Source organism: Polypterus senegalus, chromosome 7 (assembly GCF_016835505.1).
Source record: "Polypterus senegalus isolate Bchr_013 chromosome 7, ASM1683550v1, whole genome shotgun sequence".
Classification (NCBI taxonomy): domain Eukaryota; kingdom Metazoa; phylum Chordata; class Cladistia; order Polypteriformes; family Polypteridae; genus Polypterus; species Polypterus senegalus.
Genome location: NC_053160.1, coordinates 31135314 through 31145229, shown reverse-complemented (window position 1 = coordinate 31145229; position 9916 = coordinate 31135314).

Below are 9916 nucleotides of genomic sequence, written 5' to 3'. Positions count from 1 at the left end.
TTAAAGTGCTCTACTGTATCAGCCTGGCGAATTCCTATTGGCAGGCTATTCCAGATTTTAGGTGCATAGGTGTTCTTGGAATTCTAAGGAGACACTCATTTGAGGATCTGAGGTTACGATTTGGAATATAAGGTGTCAGACATTCCGATATATAAGATGGGGCGAGATTATTTAAGGCTTTATAAACCATAAGCAGAATTTTAAAGTCAATCCTGAATGACACAGGTAACCAGTGTAGTGACATAAAACTGGAGAAATGTGTTCTGATTTTCTTTTCCTAGTTAGGATTCTAGCAGCTGCATTCTGCACTAGTTGCAAACGATTTATATCTTTTTTGGGTAGTCCTGAGAGGAGTGCGTTACAGTAATCTAGTCGACTGAAAACAAACGCGTGAACTAATTTCTCAGCATCTTTCAGTGATATAAGAGGTCTAACTTTACTTATGTTTCTTAAGTGAAAAAATGCTGTCCTAATGATCTGATTAATATGTGATTTAAAATTCAGATTACAGTCAACAATCACCCCTAAGCTTTTTACCTCCGTCTTGACTTTTAATCCTAATGTATCCAGTTTATTTCTAATAGCCTCATTGTATCCATTATTGCTGATCACTAAATTTCAGTTTTCTTTATTTAACTTGAGAAAATTACTATTCATCCATTCTGAGATACTAGTCAGACATTGTGTTAGTGAATCAATAGAATCAGGGTCATCAGGTGCTATTGATAAGTACAGCTGTGTGTCATCAGCATAGCTGTGGTAGCTCACGTTGTGCCCTGAGATAATCTGACCTAACGGAAGCATGTAGATTGAGAATAACAGCGGACCCAGGATAGAGCCTTGTGGAACACCATATTGGATATCATGTGTCTTCGAGTTGTAATTCCCACAACTAACAAAAATTTTCTCCCTGTCAGGTAGGATTCAAACCAATTTAAGACACTGCCAGAGAGGCCCACCCATTGACTAAGGCGATTTCTAAGAATGTTGTGATCAATGGTGTCAAATGCAGCACTCAGATCTAAGAGGATGAGAACAGATAAATGGCCTCTGTCTGCATTTCACCGCAAGTCATTTACTACTTTAACGAGTGCAGTTTCTGTGCTGTGATTTGTTCTGACTGAAATTTATCAAGAATAGCATGTTTATTGAGGTGGTCATTTAACTGCATAATGACTGCCTTCTCTAGAACTTTACTTAAGAAGGCAGGTTAGAGATGGGTCTAAAATTTTCAAGAGCTGAGGGTCAAGATTATGTTTCTTAAGTAGGGGTTTAACTACAGCAGTCTTAAGACAGTCTGGGAAGACCCCAGTATCTATGACGAATTTACTATGTCAGAACATTATCAATTAGCACGCCTGATACTTCTTTGAAAAACCTTGTTGGTATCGGGTCAAGCACAGGTGGAGGGTTTTAATTGAGAGATTATTTTTTGTAAATCAGGTAAATCTATCCTAGTGAAAGAGTTTAATTTGTTTATAACAGGATGCTGGGGTTTAGGAGGATCCTTAGTGTTGGGGAGATATACTATGTTATTTCTAATATCATTAATTTTTGATTGAAAATACAGCGATAGCCTCACAGGTTTCACTGGAAGCACTTAGGAGGCATTCCTTTGAGTTACCTGGGTTTAGTAGGCATCAATTGTAGAAAATAAGACTCTGGGATTACTAGCATTGTTATTTATAATCTTGAGAAATACAGCGTCTCTCAAGACGGACAGTGTTATTGTATTCTGTTATTTTGACTTTTAATATTTCGTGGTGGATAGTAAGTTTAGTCTTCCTCCATTGACGCTCAGCTCTACGGCATGTTCTCTTTAAATCAGACACTCTTTGGGTCTTCCATGGTATAACAATGCTAGAAGATTTTTTCACTGTCTTTTCAGGTGCAACTATGTCAACAGCAGCTCTCACTTTAGTATTAAATCTTTCCACCTTACTATTTACATTATCCTCGCTATTATAGCTGGCACTATAAACGGACTGATTGCTTAAAATGTTTGTAAGTTTTAAAGCTGCTGCGAGTCAAAGAAGCGTTTTTAACAATATGCTTCTCATGAGTGTTTTTATCATTATTTCTATATTAAAAAGTAGAAGAAAATGGTCTGATAGACCAATATCAATGATCTGTTTTATATCAACTTTCAGTCCTTTAGTAATCACTAAGTCTAATGTATGACCTGCTTTATGTGTAGGCTGATTTATGAGTTGTCTCAAATCAAAAGAATCCAGGAGGTTCATAAATTCTTTTACTTTTAGATCACACTGATTATCTATATGAAAATTAAAGTCGCCAACTATTAGGAGTGTGTCATAGTTAGTAATTAAAATTGACATTAAGTCAGAGAATTCCTCAAAAAATGACGCGTTATATTTAGGAGGTCTATACACGGATAATACTAGAACTTGAGAATCTCCATGAATAACAACGGCGAGATACTCAAAGGACTTGAACTTACCAAAACTGACATCTTTACATTTTAATCGCTCGAGTAAATGTTAGCCAATCCGCCCCTTTTCCCTGGCGGTCTGCACGAGTAAAACTGTAATCCGGGCGCAGATTCGATTAAAACAGCCACGCCGTCTGAGCTAAGCCATGTTTCACTTAGTGCAATAAAATCTATTTTTTTATCACTAATAAGATCGTTGATAAAAAACGTTTTGTTAGTCAAAGCTCTAACATTTAATAGTGCCATATTTAATATTTGGAGGTGCAGAGATGAATACTATGTGCTATTGATATTTGGAATAGGAACTAAATTATTTTATTAGCCGCTCTGTGTGTATTTTTGTTTAATCTGTGATCTGTTTTATAGTTTTAATACAATGTTCCTCTAAAATAGTGATTTTAATTAGATTATTGGAGTTTATACCGTATTTCCTAGATTTTCTACGTGCATTGAGATTGCTTATTACAGTATTAATGTTGTCCACTTTAACGGAAGACTCTATTAAACATTCATCATGTCCTGGCACAACAGTATCATTTCACAAGGGGTTAAGAGCAGAGATAGATAGTCAAGAAAACAAATTACCTTCGATATGTTTTCAGAGAGGACCCGGGCGCCGAAACTGTTCGGATGCAGGCCGTCACGCTTGAAGAGACGCGGCCTTTCCAAAAAGAGATTCCAATTGTTGATGAAACCGACATCCTTCTTCTTGCAGAAACCCTGTAGCCAGTTGTTCAATCCTAGCAGACGACTGTAGTACTCGGATCGTCTGACGAGAGGTAGTGGACCTGAAACGAAGATCTTTGCCGATGGGGTCCTCTCCTTCGTGTCTTTAATCAAAGCTGCGAAGTCAGCCTTCAGGATACACAATGAAGGAGAAGGACTGTTCCTTGAGGTGCTCCAGTGTTGCTCACATCCATATCAGAGACACGGTCCTTGAGCCTCACAAACTGCGGTCTGCCTAACAGATAGTCCATTACCCAGGGCACCACAGGCTCACTCATATCTCTGAGTTTACCCCTTAACAGGGATGGCTGGATGCATTGAAGGAGCTGGGAAAATCAAACAACATAATCCTCACATTGCTGACAGGTTTGTCCAGGTGAGAATAAGCCTCGAGGAGTAGATGGATAATTGGCATCCTCCATTCCAGTCTTTGTTCAATATGCAAACTGCATTGGGTCCAAGTAGTGTACCAAAAGAGGACTCATACAGTACAGGACCAGCCTCTCGAAAGTCTCCATGCTGTGAGATATGCAGACCACGGGTTTGTAGTCAGCTGGTGATGAGGTGCCTGTCTTGCTTGGAACTGGAACGCTACAGGAGGTTTTCCACAGCTGTGGCCCTTTTTGCAGCCTTAGTGACCAACTAAACAGTTCAGCACAGGCCTTAAGAACTCGAGGACTATTAGTTATTTGAATTATTAGTTGTATAACCAGCTACCCAACCCAAAGCAAACAGAAGGTAAATTAAAGAAAACAAAAATAAAATGTCAAGACCAAAATGCAACAGAGAGTCATTTTTTAAAATGTTTATTTATGTCATTCTTCTCATTTTAAAGGATGACGTGGTAGCCCAGTGGTTGGTGGTGCTGTTTCATGGATCTAGTGTCATGTAGTATAGTTCCTTGTGGTCATTATCCATGTGCAGTTTGCACATTTTACCCCTTGTCTGCGTGGCTCTCACTCCCACATCTCCAAAGGTTAAGTAGCGGTTCTAAATGTGGATGTGTGCCTGAATGGGTCCTGTCATTGATTAGCACCTTGTAACATGTTGGTCAGGACAGGTTGGGGAGCATTCACTGATATAGTATTGCTGCACCCACCACATGATGAAGCAGGTCGGGATCCCGGTTGGCAGATATGCGGTGCTCAGCAATGAGGTTCCTGGGAGCTGAATCACCCGCGGGCAATTGCAACATGTGGCCGTAGTGCTGTAACTGACGCTCCCTCATAATGCAGGTACTGGTCCTTATCCGGGACTCCGTGATCCGACTTCATGATCCCCCCATGCTCTCCCAATCAATCTACTGATGTCATTGGAAGAGTTACCAGAAAAATGAATATCGCTGCCAAGGTAAGTAAACCTCTCAACAAGGTCAGAACTCTTTCCTCAGATAGACACACTGCTGATGGCTGTGCCCAAGAGGTCACTAAAGGCCTGGATCTTGGTTTTTATCCAGGTCACTCAGAAGCCCAGACACTCAGACACCTCACTCAGTCTCTCAATTGCCCTGATTAGAGCCTCCATTGACTCCACAAAGATCACAGCATTGTCAGCAAAGTCGAGATCAGTGAATCTTTCTTCAACAGCAGATGCCCCACAGCCGCTTGACCCCACGGCCTTGCCCAACACCCAGTCCATACAAGCATTGAACAGAGTAGGAGCAGGAACACACTCCTGACAAACCCCAGAATCAACTGGGAAAACACAGAGGTTCACTCACAGTATCAGTACCATGATATCCAGCAACCTCGAGGAGATCCCACAAAGTCTCAGGATGTCCCACAGGTCAACTCGATCAACTGAGTCGAATGCTTTATGAAAACTGACAAAGGCTGCAAAGAAACTCTGCCGATATTCGTGTTTACGCTCCATGAGAACCCTCAGTGCCAGGATGCAGTCGATGGTAGACTTCTTAGGCATAAAACCAGACTGCTCCAGTCGGTGGTAGGTGAGCAAGTGATCACAGATCCAATTAAGGATGACTATAACAAGGAACTAATCCAGCCTAGAGAGCAGTGTTATCTCCCTGCAGTTGCCACAATCCCGGCGATCACCATTCCCTTTCCAGATATGGACATGTCCCATTTTCCAGTCAGTTGAGATTACATCTGTCTTGTAACAAGGATAAGAAATTTACAGTAAGACAGATAGGAGGCGCTGTCGTCCCCTTGAACCCTCAGACCAGACGCCAGACACCAGATAAAAGTCCAATAATTAAATTTATTCGGACAATAATGTGCACCAAGCATCCTCCACTCCACAATACTCATAAATAATACAATACTCTAAACATTCCTCCACTCCCAGACGCGTTGTCACCCTTCCTCCCGATTCAGGTGTTTTCCCACAGTCTTTTATAGTACTTGATCCAGAAGTGCTTCTGATCCCCCAGTCCATGTGATTACCCAGCACTTCCGGGTCAGGTGAAAACTCTTCTTCTTTTTCAGCCCGGAAGTACTTTATTTTTTCCATCCTCGTGACAGGGAAGTACTTCCGGGCTATACGGATAATATATATCCTTGAGCCTCCCTGCAGCGTCCTCTGGTGGCCCCCATGGTATCCAGCAGGGCTGTGAAGGAAAACTCCAAGGTCCATGATGCCCTGCTGGAATTCGGGGCATCTCCACGCTGCAGGAAGGGCTCCACATGGTGGCTTGGGGGTATTGGCCGGGATAAGCTGCCAACCATAGTCCACAACAGTTTGCTAAATACGACTTGTAAAATTTCATTTGTTTGTTTAATTTTTTTTGTTTCTATTGTGGAAAGTTCAATAAAGAAGAAAATACTGCACAAAAAACAGATAAAGGTTTGGAGACCGCCCCCATATATTGTCGTACAGACAATAAATAAAGAAACTGATTCAAAGTCTTTTCGGGAACAATGAACATTTTACTGATGTAAAGATGGCGGTTTTATAGACAGAGGGATTATGGGACAGGAAATGGTTGGCAGGATGTGATGTTGAGACAGGAACCGGAACCAACGTCATCAGGAGTCGACAGAAGTGAGGTGATCTTGTGGGACCGGAAGCGGCACCATTACGGCCATTTTGAATCCGGAAGTGGAGGTAATTACTTTTCCTCTGATTTTCTGTTAATGAAAAGAGATTTAGGTAAGTACCACGTGATAACCCTCTATCTTGCGCTATTTCACTCACCTTTAGGCTCTTTGACTGCCTCCTAATCACACATGTGTGACACTATATAGGATGATTTAGAATAAACTTTGTGACGAAGATTATTACTACAGAGCTCAAAATGGAAAGTTGAACAGCAGACAGGGGCAGAAAAGCTCACTAGATCATAAGGAGCAATGATTCATTTGTTTTTAAAGAGAAATAAAATACGGGATAGGCAATGTGTTTTAGAAGATCATTGGATTGTGGGGATATATACAAAGTAAAAGAATGTGCAGGAAAAGGTATTACAATTAGAATGTGTACGGTATGTGTAGTTAAGCTTGAAAAATCAAACTCGTGTTTATGTGCTTGGAACATGAGTGCCTGTGATGACTGAATGGTAAAGTAAGTATTGTAGGAAAAGTAGGTAATGCTAGGTAATTACTGCAGGATGTACATGTGAATCAAGTCTAATATAATAATTTACTAATTTCCAGTACAGTAGAATCCAGTATTTGTGGATTCAGTTTCAGTTACCTGTGATTTACCATGGCTCAAAAAATTAAATGTAAAATTCCACATAAAAAACAATTCATTAGTTTTAAATTGTGCTCCACTTTGAGCAAATGTTTTCATCAGTCTGGATACACAGCGCTGCATCAACATTGTATCCACAAAATCCTTCTGTGTCCAAAGTCATTTCTGCTGTGCTGATGTAGTCATTTGATATTCTGACAATATTAATGATGTTGAAAGTTGTATGGTTTGCAAATACGTGGCATGTACACCCACACCATACAGAAATTGGATGTAGCCCTCGCCGATCGGTTAATGGCCTCCAGCACAGCAGACGAAGTGAATCTTGGTTGAGATATGGTTGACCTGTTGGCTAATTCCATGAGAAGTGACGAGTAGCCAATATAAACTGACTTAAAAAAAAGCAAAAAAGTTCTTCAGTGCCAATACGTAGCATTGACCCTCTTAAAACGAAACTAAAATACAGTCTCTACTTCATATTCATCGTTTTTAATGTATAATGTTTGTCGTGTCAAAGTGCATTACAGTAACATCTCAGCGATATGAATTATTATGCGTTATCATTTAGTTGGTTTGGCTGCATTTCCCTGCTTGATCAAAGGTGTTGTCATTTCCCAGTTTCTCTAAAACGTTGCGTACGCATGGGTCAGAGTTAACGTAACTGTAATCAAGCTTTCGTGTCTTCTATTCTTTTTCCGGTTTTCTGGGGTGGCGACCTGCGCCACCACCACCTGATCAAAGCACTGTGATGTCCCTACATTGATGGATTAAAGGCCAGAAGTCCACATGACCATCATCATCAAGTTCTTCCATGAGAACCCTGAATTCCATGAGGACTGATTGAGGTCATTTAGGTTAGGTAGAATGCCTAGAGGGGTCTGGGTGGTCTCATGGCTTGGAACCCCTGCAGATTTTATTTTTTTTCTCCAGCCATCTGAAGTTTTTTTTTTTTATTTTCTGTCCTCCCAGGCCATCGGACCTTACTTTTTTTTCTATGTTAATTATTGTTCCCTTATTCTAATTTTTATTTAGTTTGTCTTTTTTCTCTTTCTTCATCATGTAAAGCACTTTGAGTTGCATTATTTGTATGAAAATGTGCTATATAAATACATGCTGTTGTTGTTGTGTCAAGTTTTCTTTTATAGATCCCAACATTTGATGGGGAGGTTGCATACGCACATTACAAGCCTTTTTTATGCCTACACAAGCTTTATACAGTAAATGAAGCCTCTGGACATTTCACAGTGTTTGTGTAGACATAAGAGTAAAGTCACTGGAAAAACAATGATGATGCATACTGTATTGTTTGTCATGATGTCACAATTCAGTGTGTGACAGAGTCGTCTTGCTGAAATGAAAGTGTGGTAATGTTTTGATGGCATGAGTCCATTTTGAGACAGTATGTATTCATTGCTTCGGTGGTTGTAGTGCACTTTGGACGTGGGATTACCTGTTTGTTTGCGCTGTATGTTGGTAATGCAAACTAAACTGTGAGGAGCATTGAAAAAGTGACTTCACTATAGAAAAAAGCTTGTTAGCAATTGAAAAAAACTTTAATACACACCTCCTAATTAAATTAAATATCAGTTGATTATAAACTTACATAGCAAAATCTCCAGTGTTATCTTTATCACTCTTGCCTATACAGATGGTAATTATAATGTGTACGTCTGTGTAACAAGGGTGAGAAAATATAATTGACTTAAAATGTTGCCAATCTCAGCCTCTCCAAACACATGACATGAACAGCAGGCAATTAACTAGTAACATACAGCTGCTGGTCATAAAATTAGAATATCATGACAAAGTTGATTATTTCAGTAATTCCATTCAAAAAGTGAAACTTGTATATTAGATTCATTCCTTACACACAGAGTGATGTATTTCAAATGTTTATTTCTTTTAATTTTGATGATTATAACTGACAACTAATGAAAGTCCCAAATTCAGTATCTCGGAAAATTAGAATATCGTGAAAAGGTTCAATATTGAAGACACCTGGTGCCACACTCTAATCAGCTAATTAACTCAAAACACCTGCAAAAGCCTTTAAATGGTCTCTCAGTCGAGTTCTGTAGGCTACAACATCATGGTGAAGACTGCTGACTTGACTGTTGTCCAAAAGACGACCATTGACACCTTGCACAAGGAGGGCAAGACACAAAAGGTCATTGCTAAAGAGGCTGGCTGTTCACAGAGCTCTGTGTCCAAGCACATTAATAGAGAGGCGAAGGGAAGGACAAGATGTGGTAGAAAAAAGTATACAAGCAATAGGGATAACCGTACCCTGCAGAGGATTATGAAACAAGACCCATTCAAAACTGTGGGGGAGATTCACAAAGAGTGGACTGCAGCTGGAGTCAGTGCTTCAAGAACCACCACGCACAGACGTATGCAAGAAATGGGTTTCAGCTGTCGCATTCCTTGTGTCAAGCCACTCTTGAACAAGAGACAGCATCAGAGTCGTCTCGCCTGGGCTAAAGACAAAACTGCTGCTGAGTGGTCCAAAGTTATGTTCTCTGATGAAAGTCAATTTAGCATTTCTTTTGGAAATCAAGGTCCCAGAGTCTGGAGGAAGACAGGAGAGTCTGTGTGTAATGAATGAATCTAATATATAAGCTTCACTTTTTGAATGGAATTACTGAAATCAATCAACTTTGTCATGATATTCTAATTTTATGACCAGTACCTGTACTAAAATTATTTTAGCACTCCGCGAATCGACTCAAACGATTCACTAAAGAGTCGTTCAGAAAGAACAAATCGTTCACGTCAACATGTTGGAAACTGTCGTCTTAGGTTTTATTATTGAAAGGAAACAAACAGAAGTCCAAAACATTCCAGAGTCTGATATCAGTGAAAAGTTTGGTGATGCCCCAATGTCAAGTGGAAACCCCACCGTTAGCTGTGTTCACTTTGACGATGGGTGTGCGAAAAAACGCTACTACTGTGTGTGCTGAAAAATCTACAATCACCCAGCTGTAAAACACTGACGGATCAGCCAGATATTCACGAGCCACAGACCCAGTTGGTATTAAAGTTTCCAGCTTCTGTTACAGCCAGTAAGGCGACTCATTAATTCAA